Source organism: Bison bison, unplaced genomic scaffold, assembly GCF_000754665.1.
Source record: "Bison bison bison isolate TAMUID 2011002044 unplaced genomic scaffold, Bison_UMD1.0 scf7180017864375, whole genome shotgun sequence".
Lineage (NCBI taxonomy): Eukaryota > Metazoa > Chordata > Mammalia > Artiodactyla > Bovidae > Bison > Bison bison.
The window spans coordinates 3181505-3196187 of NW_011494947.1; positions in this window are offsets into that span (position 1 = coordinate 3181505).

Here is a 14683-nt window from a genome sequence, read left to right on the forward strand (position 1 = left end):
CAAAGAGGAAACAGGAGGACAACAAAAGCTGTCCCTGACAACTCATCAGAGGCGCACAAAACCAAAAAAAAAAGGAGTCAATGCCCATAACCCCGTGTTGGCAAAGGAGTGAGAAAGTGGGCATCCGGACACTGCCAGGCAGGGTGTGAGCTGGTACAACCTTTCTGAAGAACATTTTGGCAGTAAATAGCCATATTCTCTGACTCAGCAATTCCACTTCTAGGAAATTATCCGAAGTCAACAATTAGAGCTCTGTACAAGTGGTTAGCCGCAAAGACGCTACTGTGGCAGCATTTCTAACAACAACAACAAAATGGAAACAACTTACAAATCAAAAAAAACGAGGCAGTCATTTATCCATACCATGGAATCCTGTCCAACGACACTAAATTCTAGCATGAATGGAAATCTGCTTATGTGAGACAGATCAGTTAACAGCACAAAATTTTCAAAAATCCTAGGATGATGCCAATTGTGAGACCGAAAAAAAAAAGTGTTCCTCATTGTGGGTTTTTTTTTTTTTTTGGCCATGTCGTGTGGCTTGTGGTATCTTAGGTCCCCAACCAGGGAGCCAACTCATATCCCCTGCAGTGGAAGTATGGAGGCTTGGGCTTTCTTAATTAAGTAGTTTTTAATCATATTTTAAATTGAAGAAAGTAGGGAAAACCACTAGACCATTCAGGTATGACCTAAATCAAATCCCTTATGATTATACCGTGGAAGTGAGAAATAGATTTAGGGACTAGATCTGATAGACAGAGTGCCTGATGAACTATGGACGGAGGTTCGTGACATTGTACAGTAGACAGGGATCAAGACCATCCCCATGGAAAAGAAATGCAAAAAAGTAAAATGGCTGTCTGAAAAGGCCTTAGAAATAGCTGTGAAAAGAAGAGAAGTGAAAAGCAAAGGAGAAAAGGAAAGATATAAGCATCTGAATGCAGAGTTCCAAAGAACAGCAAGGAGAGATAAGAAAGCCTTTCTCAGCAATCAGTGCAAAGAAATAAAGGAAAACAACAGAATGGGAAAGACTAGAGATCTTTTCAAGAAACTTAGAGATACCAAGGGAATATTTCATGCAAAGATGGGCTCAATAAAGGACAGAAATGGTTTGAACCTAATAGAAGCACAAGATATTAAGAAGAGATGGCAAGAATACACAGAAGAACTGTACAAAAAAGATCTTCACGACTCAGATATTCACAATGGTGTGATCACTCACCTAGAGCCAGACGTCCTGGAATGTGAAGTCAAATGGGCCTTAGAAAGCATCACTACAAACAAAGCTAGTGGAGGTGATAGAATTCCAGTGGAGCTATTTCAAATCCTGAAAGATGATGCTGTGAAAGTGCTGCACTCAATATGCCAGCACATTTGGAAAACTCAGCAGTGGCCACAGGACTGGAAAAGGTCAGTTTTCATTCCAATCCCAAAGAAAGGCAATGCCAAAGAATGCTCAAACTAACACATAATTGCACTCATCTCACATGCTAGTAAAGTAATGTTCAAAATTCTCCAAGCCAGGCTTCAGCAGTACGTGAACTGTGAACTTCCAGATGTTCAAGCTGGTTTTAGAAAAGGCAGAGGAACCAGAGATCAAATTGCCAACATCTGCTGGGTCATCGAAAAATCAAGAGAGTTCCAGAAAAACATCTATTTCTGCTTTATTGACTATGCCAATGCATTTGACTGTGTGGATCACAATAAACTGTGGAAAATTCTGAAAGAGATGGGAATACCAGACAACCTGACCTGCCTCTTGAGAAACCTATATGCAGGTCAGGAAACAACAGTTAGAACTGGACATGGAACAACAGACTGGTTCCAAATAGGAAAAGGAGTACATCAAGGCTGTATATTGTCACCCTGCTTATTTAACGTATATGCAGAATACATCATGAGAAACGCTGGGCTGGAAGAAGCACAAGCTGGAATCAAGATTGCCGGGAGAAATATCAATAACCTCAGATATGCAGATGACACCACCCTTATGGCAGAAAGTGAAGAGGAACTAAAAAGCCTCTTGATGAAAGTGAAAGAGGAAAGTGAAAAAGTTGGCTTAAAGCTCAACATTCAGAAAACGAAGATCATGGCATCTGGTCTCATCACTTCCGGGAAATAGATGGGGAAACAGTGGAAACAGTGTCAGACTTTATTTTGGGGGGCTCCAAATTCACTGCAGATGGTGATTGCAGCCATGAAATTAAAAGACACTTGGAAGGAAAGTTATGACCAACCTAGATAGCATATTGAAAAGCAGAGACATTACTTTGCCAACAAAGGTCCGTCTAGTCAAGGCTATGGTTTTTCCAGTGGTCATGTATGCATGTGAGAGTTGGACTGTGAAGAAAGCTGAGTGCCAAAGAATTGATACTTTTGAACTGTGGTGTTGGAGAAGACTCTTGAGAGTCCCTTGGACTGCAAGGATATCCAACCAGTCCATTCTAAAGGAGATCAGTCCTGGGTGTTCATTGGAAGGACTGATGTTGAAGCGGAAACTCCAATACTTTGGCCACCTCATGCGAAGAGTTGACTCATTGGAAAAGACCCTGATGCTGGGAGGGATTGGGGGCAGGAGGAGAAGGGGACAACAGAAGATGAGATGTGTGGATGATTCCCAACCCAGGAATCGGACCTGGGTCTCCTGCATTGCAGGCAGATTCTTTACCAACTAAGCTATGAGGGAAGCTCACTTAAACTCCTTAAACCTCAGCTTCCATATCTGGAAAGTGGACATAATAAAAATACCACCTCCCCATAGAATCGTTAGGAGAATTACGTGACGTATGGAGATACTTAGTGCTCCTTAGTAAAGACGGGCTATTATTATCTTGTGCGTGAGTCTCTAAGTTGTGTCCGACTCTTTTGAGCTCATGGACTGTAACCCACCAGGCTCCTCTGTCCATGGGATTTCCCAGGCAAGAATACTGGAGTGGGTTGCCATTTCCTCCTCCAGGGGATCTTCCCGACCCGGGGAGGGCAGCTGTGTCTCCTGTGTCACTTGCATTGGCAGGTGGATTCTTTACCACTAAGCCATTTGGGAAGCCATTATTATTTTTGATGCATAATAATACATGTTTTAATAACATTATAGCTATTGTTATTGACAAAGGAAACGAGAAATCATTTAATGCCACTATCAGTGGAAAGGACCCTGAACCGAGTGTGAATGCCGGTCGTAGGGTCGGGCCCAGGGCCCCTCTGAGCTCGGTCTCCTCACTCGTAAATTGGGATGGTGGTGCCCTGGGGAGCCTGCTGCCCCTCAGGGCTGCTTATGGGCCTTGCAATGGGCTTCCCTGGGGCGGAAGGCGAGGCTGTCTGTCTCAGGAGCAGCTGAACGAGTGGGTCTGTGAACAAGAAGAGGGTGCAGAGCTCACCGGCCTGGGGACAGAGGTCTCCCTCTCCGGTTCTCATGGGCGCCCAGGGAAGTGAGAAAGGAGCTCTTTGCTCCCGCAATGCCTGTCGCTCCTGCTCGCCATTGACAGGCAGTGTTCTAGTCCTCAGAGTCTCTGCCCCACGAGCTTGGGAGACATACCTTCTCTGAATCTCACCTCCCCAGGAAAGCTTTCTGTAAGGGTCTCAAGTGAGGTGCTTCTTACAAGTGGGCAGCTAGAGACACACACTCACACACACACACACACACACACACACACACACACACACTCCTACTGTCCCACGGTGAGCCTCACGCCCAGGTGAAGGGGACCGGTCTGCTGGCTGATGCTCCCCTGCCCTTGCCAACCACACTGAGGATTGGGGTCAGGGGAGGGTCAGAAATCCATGCTTGTCCCCGACCCAGCTGAAGCGAAACGGGCACTTAGGGCACCTCATGGTAAGGGCAGCCTTGGGGCAGTGCTGGTTCTTCACTGACATCCCAAGCCCCCAGATCCCAGAGACTGAAGCCCATTGATGGTAGCAGAACCAGCGATGTCTGTACACACAGAAGCACTCAAGGAACTAGGGCAAACGACCAGAGACCCGGCTGCGGAGGGGCAGGAGCCAGAGTCTCCAGGGTGTGGGAGCTAGCACCAGAGACAAGGAATCCCTGTCTCCAGGCTGGGGTGTCCTCTGGCCTCTTCCTCCTGCTCTGCAGCCCTTTGTGCAAACTCCAGTCCCGAGAGAGACTGTGTGATGGCCACATGGGGGTTCTAGGGACCACACTGGATGGGGGATGGGCAGGGCAGCTGGTCGGACAGCTCTCCCACTCCAGGAGGGAGACTTAGGCCTCCTTCCTAAGTAAACTGGATATGTTTTCCAGAAGAATGGGGTTCGGGTTAGCAGATGATGACCGGGACCCTGCTTCTCAGGGGGATGTTTCTGCCTCTGCTGACAGTATCCCCTGTGCCTGCTGCCCAGCTCAGCCTTCTATTCCCTCCTGCCCACCAAGCTGAGTCACAAAGCCCAATCCCGGGAGAGGATCTGATGGGCTTTCGTGAATCAAGTATTTGCCTGGTCCAATCAGCCCTGGCCAGCAAGGTTAGGTCCCACAGTTCCAGCTTCAGAGGTCCACCCTCCAGGAAGGGGAGCTGGACAGACTTCCCGAATGCCAGTGACCACTGCACTTGAAAATCCTCAAAACTGGGAGCCTCTATTTGAAGCTCACCAGGTCCAACGTGCCCACCTTGTGGATGGGAGAAAGGCAGACAGAGGCTTGCTTCTCTCTGCGGGGCGGGAGCTGGGTCCTCTGGCTTCTGCCGGGCATGGTGAAGCCTCCAGACACCAGTGGGCTCTTCAGGGTCAAGCTCGGACATGCTCAGAGCAGAAGTGGGAAGAGGGACAGCTCTCCTGGAGGCACAAACCCTGGAGCCCGTGATCACCCTGGGTGCCAGCAAGCTGCCCACCCCCTGGCCCACCCCCAGCACATCAGTGAGATGCCTGTTGGTTTCTGAGCCAGGCCCAGCCCCTCTTTGTCCTCGGGAGTGCCAGAGCCAGTGTCAGGACCCATGACTCCTGTGGGCAGATCCAAGAGACACTTCCTAGGAGAGGGCCTGACAGTCGCTGGGGCCTGGCCCAGCTCTCCCAGGGTCCCGGCCCCCATGCAGCAGTTATCTCTGTGCCAACCCAGCAGCCGCATGAGGGCACCAATGCTTGAGTCTTGTCACTGCTGCCTGGCCAGGGCCCAGTCCAGCAAAAGCTCAAACCACGCTGATGAATGGGGGTGGTGACTCTTCAGCCCCTGATGCCCCTTCGGCCATGATGTTAGATCAATCCATCTCCTTGAGGTTGACCATGCACTGAATACAACAATGCCCAGGCCACTATCCTGGGCTCCAGCCCACCAAGCTCCTTCCGGTACAGACTTGGACAATTGCTCTCGCTCTCTGGATCTCAGTTTTCCCATCTGTACATTGAGGGGCTTCACGGTCCCTTCCGCTGTGACACTGGGTGGTGTAACAGTTCCAAGTTGGGGCTTGGTTCTGAAGCATCGGAGCTGACCAGCGTGCAAGCGGGGCACGTGGCCATCTCATAGAGTCCTTCAGCAGCTCTTGCATTCAGACTTGAACTTGGTGAAGAGCAAGTCCTGCAGTAACAGTGGCAGCTACCGCTCACTGCGCTGCTGCTGTGTGCCAGGCTGTGCGCCAGGTGCTTCCGGAGTGCCAACTCATGGGCCTCGGCAAATCCTGTGGGTTAGGCAGCCAGGCCCAGAGAGGTTGAGGAGCTGGGTCTCAGTCACACAGCTCTGGCCATAGGGATTCAAGTCAAGCTTGTCTGATCTCTGGCCTGTGAGTTCACTATGTGGTACAGAAACATTCTGAAATCTGGGAACTCAACCAGGGGGCTTTGAAACAACTCAGAGCAGCTGGATGGAGTGGGAGGCGGGAGGGAGGTTCGAGAGAGAGGGGTTGTAGATACATCTATGGCTGATTCATGTTGATGCTAGGCAGAAATCAACATAATTATTCTGGATAATTGTGTTGGATAAAAGATAAAAACAAAAAACAAACAAACAAAAAGATAAGAACAATAAGGATAAGGCTAAAAGCAATTATCCTTCAATTAAAAATAAATACATTTAAAAATAAATAAAAATTTTAAAAATCCTGAAATCTGAGTACAAAGACACGTGTGCTTTGCAGAGACCCATCTTCTGTAACTGCTTGGCTTTAGGGCTCACCAATGCCGGCAGAAGGCAGGGCATCCGCACGATTTGGGACTACCTACTAAGGCATGGTAGGTCATCCCTGTAGCTCAAATGGTAAAGAATCTGCCTGCAATGCAGGAGACTCGGGTTCGACCCCTGGGTTGAGAAGATCCTCTGGAGAAGGGAATGGCAAGCCACTCCAGTATTCTTGCCTGGAGAATCCCATGGACAGAGGAGCCTAGTGGGCTATAGTCCGTGGGATCGCAAAGAGTCGGTCATGACTGAGCGACTAACACTGCCACTGCCACTAAGGCATGGGGGCTTTCCAGGTGGCGCTAGTGATAAAGAACAAACCTACCATGCAGGAGACATAAAAGATGCGGGTTCCATCCCAGGGTCGGGAAGATCCCCTGCAGGAGATCATGGCAACCCACTCTAGTATTCTTGCCTGGAGAATCCCATGGACAGAGGAGCCTGGTGGGCTACAGTCCACGGGGTCACAAAGAGTCCGACACGACTGAAGCGACTTAGCATGCACGCGTGCACTGAGGCATGAATAAGTGAGCACCGCCACCTCTGCAAAGCCTCTTCCTCCAAAACCCCTGGGGGGCCAGGAGGGCTGCATCTGTTTGGCCTCTGACGTTTCGGGGAGGCAGCCTGACATCACCTCTTGGGGTCCAGCTAGCAGCAGACAATCATCAGCTGTGCATCTTGAAAGCCCTCAGTCTCCACGGCCGCTGGGCCATCACTAACATGTCAATGTGCAGACCACGCGCCCTCTCCCCCGGCCACGTTCCCTCACTGACCACTGGCCGAGGATGCCTGACCCAGGGCTCTATGCCCAGCACAGGATCCTTGCCTGCCCTTCAAAGCCCAACCCACTGGGCAGGGCAGGTGGAGTCATAGGAGGTCTTTGGATTCTGGGAACAGAGTGGCAGAATGCCATACATTAGGATGTAGGACCAGCCACTCTGGGAGGTGGGGGCACAGGGCCGAGAGCTTGGAGATGGAGCTCTAGAACTGTCTTTCCTGGGCTCCCCAGCCCCCATCTCTCTGCACCTTCATTTATAAGAGAATGGCCTCTGTTCCTCCTAACTCCGAACTGCTTCTAGGGCTGACATCCAGCCCGCCCCCTGCCAAGCCCCAGTGGGTTAAATATGGGCTGGGGACATCCCTTCTCCCCCCACCTCCACTCCGAGACTGCGTCCAGCAACATACCCACCAAGCACCACCTCGCTGGCAGCTGGATGGCTCCCAGGCTGGGGGCGGGAGGGCAGAAAAGACCCTCGGGCCCATGGAAGTGGCCTCTCTCACTTCCTGCCTAGCCCAGCAGCTGCTGCTTCTTGTGGTTCTCTGCCTCCTCTCTCTACCTGAAGGACACCTGCCAACATCCAGCTGACGGCAGGGCCCTGCCGGAGTCAGAGCGCCCCTGGAGCCCGGGGCCTGGGGACAGACTGAAGGCAGCAAACCAGAGGCAAAGGGAGGTGTCACTTTCGGCTCCTCCTAAACGGACTGCCGGCTCGGGGGTCACTTGTGTCCAAGGGCGAGGTTTGGCCCTTAGCCTGAAAGACCGTGGAAGTCAGCACAGTCTAAGGGGCGGCGGGGGAGGCCCTGTAAGGACTTGGCCCCCGACTGCCCGTGTAGCCCGAGGTTCTCCCTGGTCTGCTGCGTGGCTGGGTTTCCTGGCAGGCCGCTCTGGAAGAGTAAATAAAGCCTTGTTAATAATTCTGTCTCAATCACCTGGCATGGCCTCTGGATGCTCTGTGCTAAGAGTGGTTCATAGGGGCCTGGAGAGACTCATTACTGGGAGGTAAAATGATTGAACATCCACGAGGCCACCTGCTAATGGGTTTTATGAGGCCTGGACCAGGCAAAGGTAGGAGTCCCACTACTGAGGGCCACCGATATGCAGGGTGGGCAAAAGAGCCTGCATGCGAATTCCGGAAGGGGTAAAATGAGCTTTATCTCAAAACCAAGGACATCAGTTTTAAAGATCAAGTCAGTCAATCCTAAAGGAAATCAACCTTGAATATTCATTGCAAGGACTGATGCTGAACCTGAAGCTCCAATACTTTGGCCACCTAACGCAGAGTCGACTCACTGGAAAAGATCCTGATGCTGGGAAAGACTGAGGGCAAAAGGAGAAGGGGGCGACAGGATGAGATGATAGGATGGCATCACCAGCTCAATGGACATGAGTTTGAACAAGCTCCGGGAGGTGGTGAAGAACAGGGAAGCCTGGCATGCTTTGGTTCATGGGGTGGCAAAGAGTCAGACATGACTGACTGAACAACAACAAAACGGGCTAAAGCATAAAGGGAACTTTATTGACCCATGCAACTCAGGAATCCAGCAGGATCTGCCTTCAGGCAACGCTTGATCCAGGTGTACAGGCTCTGAGAGGATCCAGGTCTCCCCTCTCCATTTCTGGCTCTGCATCCTCAGCACTGAGACCATTCTCAGGAAGGTTCTCCAACCTGCTGCAGGGGGCAGTTTAGGCGGCCCACTTGGTGTTTGCATCTTGCTGAAAGTGACCTACTTCCTCCCCTGCTAGCCAATCTATGTGGTGGGGTGGGGAGACAAGGGATGTGCTGACCAGTCTAAACCAGTTGAGAGCTTCAAGCCTAGAGCGGGGAGTATGGGGTCAGTCTCACCTGCACCACAAGTCTGAGAAACCTGAGGTTCCAGTGTGGGATAGAGAAGAGGAGATAAAAGTGTGAGAGGCAGCAGCAAAGTCCCTCACGGCGCTCCTTTGTGCTGTAATTATCAATACACTGATGTGATCCGATACACAGATCTGGGTGCAGTCTGAGCATGTTCAGTTCAGTTCAGTTGCTCAGTCGTGTCCGACTCTTTGCGACCCCATGGACTGCAGCACTCTAGGCCTCCGTGTCCATCACCAACTCCCGAAGTTTACTCAAACTCGCGTCCATTGAGTCAGTGATGCCATCCAACCATCTCATCCTCTGTCATCCCCTTCTCCTCTTGCTTTCAATCTTTCCCAGCATCAGGGTTTTTCAAATGAGCCCGCTCTTCACATCAGGTGGCCAAAGTATTGGAGTTTCAGCCTCAGCATCAGTCCTTCCAACGAACACCCAGGACTGATCTCCTTCAGAATGGACTGGTTGGATCTCCGTGCAGTCCAAGGGACTCTCAAGAGTCTTCTCTAACACCACAGTTCAAAAGCATCCATTCTTCAGTGCTCAGCTTTCTTCACAGTCCAACTTTCATATCCATACATGACCACTGGAAAAACCATAGCCTTGACTAGATGGACCTTTGTTGGCAAAGTAATGTCTCTGCTTTTTAATATGCTATCTAGGTTGGTCATAACTTTCCTTCCAAGGAGTAAGCGTCTTTTAATTTCATGGCTGCAATCACCATCTGCAGTGAATTTGGAGCCCACAAAAATAAAGTCTGCCACTGTTTCCCATCTATTTGCCATGAAGTGATGGGACCGGATGCCATGATCTTAGTTTTCTGAATGTTGGGCTTTAGGCCAACTTTTTCACTCTCCTCTTTCACTTTCATCAAGAGGCTCTTTAGTTCTTCTTCACTTTCTGCCATAAGCGTTGTATCATCTGCATATCCGAGGTTATTGATATTTCTCCCGGCAATCTTGGATGAATGGATAAACAAAATATGGTATGTGTGAGTATGTATATAAAATGGAATGTTACCCAGCCTTAAAAAGGAAGGAAATTCTGAGACATGTCACAAACGAACGTTGAAATTATTATGTGAAGCCAAACGCCTATTCAGATCTTTTGCGCATTTGAAAAATGGGTTACCTTTTTATTGAGTCATATGAGTTCTTCATACATCCTGGAAACAAGACCATTCTGAGATATATGATTTGCAAATATTCAGGCTGTCTTTTCAGCTTCTTGATGATGCCCTTTGAGTAAGTTTTAATTTGCATCAACTCCAATTTACCTTTTCTTTGTTGCTTGTCTCTGGTGTCATACATAAGAAACCATTGCCTAATACAGGGTCATAAAGATTTACCCCATGTTCTCTTGTAAGAGTGTTATAGCTTCAAGTGTATAGATCCATTGAGGTAATTTGTGTATATGGTGTGAGGTACGGTTATAAATTTACTTTCTACATGTGAATGTCCAGTTTTCCTTAGCAGCATTGGTTGGGGAGGAAAAAAAGATCCTTTTCAGATTGAATTGAATGGTTTTGGCACCCTTCTCATAAATGCTTGGGTTTATTTCAGGACTTTGTATTTTATATTATTGAGCTATACATTCATACTTATACCAATACCACATTCTCTTGATCATGACAGCTTTGTAGTATGTTTTGAAATTGAGAAATGGGAGTCCATCAGCTTTGTTCTTTTTCAAGATTGTTCTGGCTACTGTGAGAGTGTTAGTCACTCAGTTGTATCCAGTTCTTTGTGACCCCTTGGACTGTAACCTGCCAGGCTCCCTTGTCCATGGAATTCTCCAAGCAATAATACTGGAGTGGGTAGCCATTCCCTTCTCCAGGGGATCTTCCTAACCCAGGGATTGAACTCTGGTCTCCTGCATTGCAGGCAGATTCTGCTACTATGAATTCCTCAAATTTGCACATGAATTTGAAGAACAAATGGTGAACTTCTGCAAAGAAAGCTGCTGGGATTTGGGCAGGGATTACACCGAATTCTAAGATCAATTTGGGGAGTACTGTCCTCTTTAACAATATTGTTTCCTAATCCATGAGTATGAGATTGCTTTCTATTTATTTCAGCTCAGTTCAGTCGCTCAGTCGTGTCCAACTCTCTGCGACCCCATGGACTGCGGCACACCAGGCTTCCCTGCCCATCACCAACTCCCGGAGCTTGCTCAAACTCATGTCCATCAAGTCGGTGATGCCATCCAACTGCCTCATCCTCTGTCATCCCCTTCTCCTCCTGCCTTCAATCTTTCCCAGCATCAGGGTCTTTTCCAATGAGCCAGTTCTTCACATCAGGTGGCCAAAGTACTGGAGTTTCAGCTTCAGCATCAGTCCTTCCAATGAATATTCAGGACTGATTTCCTTTAGGATGGACTGGTTAGATCTCCTTGCTGTCCAATGGACTCTATTTAAATCGTCTTTCAAAACTTCCCTGGTGGCTCAGCTGGTAAAGAATCCCCCTGCAATGTGGGAGACCTGGGTTCCATCCCTGGGTTGGGAAGATCCCCTGGGGGAGAATGGCTACCCACTCCAGTATTCTGGCCCAGGGAATTACATGGACCGTATAGTCCATGGGGTCACAAAGAGTCGGCCATGACTGAGTGACTTTCACTAATTTCTTTCAATGCTTTCAGAGTATAAATTTTACACTTCTGTTAAATTTGTCTGTTTTATTCTCTCTGATGCTATTGTAAATGGAAATGTTTCACTTTCATTGTATGGACTGTTCATTCCAAGTGTACAGAAAGGGTTGATCTTTGCATATTGACCTTGCATCGCCCTTGCTTTTGCGTCTCCATGCTTTACACAGCAGGCAGTCACTGTGGCAAAGCCTGCGGGTGGGGCAAGACTCGGGGCCAGGCCGCCAGCCGCAAGGCAGCAGCTGATGTTGTAATCCAGGTGACAGGTGTGCGTGGCTGGCCTGGCAAAGTGGGGAAAGAGAAATGGGTGGGCTGGAGCCACAGGACTGGGATGGGGTGGGAGAAAAGGAGTTGTCGAGGATAAGGCCCATACACCCCACTGCATATAAAATAGGTAACAGGGAATGCTACTCAGTACTCTATAATGGCCCATACGGGAAAAGACCCTAAAAAAGAGTAGATATGTGTGTATGTATAGCTGATTCCCTTTGCCGTACACCTGAAATGAATACAACATTGTAAATCAACTATATGCTGATAAAATGTTTTTTAAATGAACAACAACAACAAAAAAAGGGTAAGGCCCTAAGTTTTTGGCCTGGATCACATTTACCAGGAATTTCATTTTGAAAATGTGGCTTTGAAGTGCCTTTAAAACAAGCCAAAGGAAGGGAATTAATTCCTGGCAGTCTAGTGGCTAGGACTTAGCACTCTTTCTGCCAAGTACCTGGGTTCAATCCCTGTTGGGGAACAAAAAAGTTCCATAAGCCACAAGGCACAGCGAGAAGAAAAAAAAAAGCCACCAGTTCCAGAGGCAGCTGAATAAGCCATTAGTAGCTCAGGGCAGCTCTAGGCTGGAAATAAAATCCCGGGTGTCAGAGAGTGGGAAAAGACAGCTGGGCAGTGGCCGAGAAGCTAACACCAAATGCATGGACACAGGAAGCCAGCTGTGGCTAGGCAGCTGAAGAAAGCTGGGGGTGAAGCCTCCAGGGGGAGGGTCCCACGGTGCCGTAAGCTGCTGAAGTCACAGCAGGTAGTAACCCAGCCTCAAAGACTGCAGGAGACTTCAGCCAATGGAACCCAGACTGCACTGAGATGGGTGTGCGTGCGTGCGTGTGTACACACACTCAGTTGCATCCGATTCATTTCTGACCCCACGGACTGTAGCCCACCAGGCTCCTCTGTCCATGGCATTTTCCAGGCAGGAATACTGGGGTGGGTAGCCATTTCTTTCTCCAGAGCATCTTCCTGACCCAGGGATCGAACCCGCACCTCCTATATTGGCCGGCACATTCCTGAACCTGTGCCTGGGAGGGAAAGCAGACCTAAGAAGCTTGCCCTGTAAGTTGGGGGTGGGGGCTGCTGCTTAGCCTGGGGAGACTTAGTTTTTTCCCCAAGATTTTTGGGAAAAACTTGAACAAGCTGTACTGCTGGTGGGAAGGGGTCAGTTAAACTGGAAAGGGTGGGAGGAAAGAGGGGAGGAAGTAGGGGCAGCGGTCATGTGCTCAACTCTGCCCCATCCACCCCCATTCCCTGCCACAGCTCTCTCATCAGGCAGTGGAAGCCAAACTATTTATACTCTAGTTCTGCAAATACTAGTGTATTACATGCCTTCAGCCCTTATTGAGCTGGAAGACTAGAGCCCAAGACCTGAATGAGATGCCTGCTACACGCATAATTGAGAATGGCTGATGCAGAGATTCAAGTTCAGTTCTGCATGTTCTCATGAGCAGTTTCGTCGGTTTTTATGAAGGTCAGCATCCCTGGCAACTGGGAAGGACTGGTGTAGGGTGTGGTTCCTGCAAGGGGCACGACCCCATAAAATCCAGCCCCCAAACCGCACAGGCAGCTGCTCCCCATGTGCAGGGCCGGACCAGCGTGAGGGCTGGATGGATGTTCAGCAGTGCCCGCTGGGCACGCAGCTCAAGCCGGGGACGGCTCAGGTCTGCAGGAAGTCAGCGCTTTCTCACCCCACTTAGCAGCCGCGTTGTTGCACAGCCTGAGGGACCGTGCACCTCTCCACCTGCTGACCTGACGGATTCCAGGGAAGGGAAGGGCGTCCGGAGGAGGTGGCTGCCACAGGGAAGCAGCCCACGTGGGCACCAGGAGGACTCCATGGGCTCCTGGGGGCGGTGGGCTGCTCTCCCCCAGCAGATCTGGGTCAGCCCTGTATGACCAGCTCGTTAGAGAAACCAGAAGGCAGCTCAGACCCACCGGCACGGGCCTTCCTGCCCGAGTGGCACCCCGAGATAGAGGGTCCAGGTAGTGTCTTCTGCAGCCTGTGAAGCTCGTGTGTAGTTGACTCAGATACCTGTGATTCTAACCGGGGAGGACGAAGCCTCCTTGTTCCAAGGACGGGAGTGGTTCAGCTGGCACCCCAGCCCCTGCCTGTACCCTCCTCACCCGATTACTGCTGCAACCCCGCCAGGTGGGCCCAGAGGATGCCAGCTCACTGCTGTGGGTCCAGGAGTCTCCATGGGTGGGCACTCAACACAGCCCGTGAAGTCCTGGGGCAGGTCTCAACCAGGGAGCTGGGCTCTCGAGGTGTGACCTGGCACAGCTGAGGCGGCATTGCCTGGGAGCTTGTTAGCCATGCAACCTCTCAGGCCTGGAGGAGACCTACTGAATCACAAGCCCTGGGCCCTTTGGGGGACTCACGCTTGCTCAGGTCTGAGACGGTCCCTGGGTCCTTCCCGCACCTTCCCTCAGCTGTCCCCTTCCTGCCTCAGCACCTCGCGCTCTTGACAGCCTCACCTGACTCCTGAGCTGTCCACTGTCAGAACACCCTGTCCCCTCTCCTCAGGCTTCATTCCACAGATACCCCTGATAACCCAAGGCCTGGGTAGAGTCAGGAAGGTGCTGCGGGCGAGGCATGGCCAGTAACTGGAAAATCTGGGCCAGAGGACAAGGACCTGAGCTTCTGTGAGACAGCGAACAGAGGGTCATCCGAACGTTCCTATCAGCACAGCAGCAGTGCCTGAGGCCCGTGACTCTACCTTCATTACCCCAAGGCTGGAGTCAGGAGACCCGGGTTCTCCTTTCGGCTCCGACGCGCAGCAGGTGGGCGAGGTGGAGGGTGGGACACAACCTTGTCCAGGCCCCCATTTTTGCTGCTTTACAGCCAGGGATCTAAATGGACAAGTCACAGACATCTCCTGATGGAGGAAGCCATACACCCAAGTGGGATCCCATGCACGCGACCTTCCAGAATAGACCAAACCACGGCATAGACATCAGAGCAGCAGCTGTGGCAGCTGTACAAAGGGGGTGGTGTAGACCGACAAGGGGCACAGGGGAC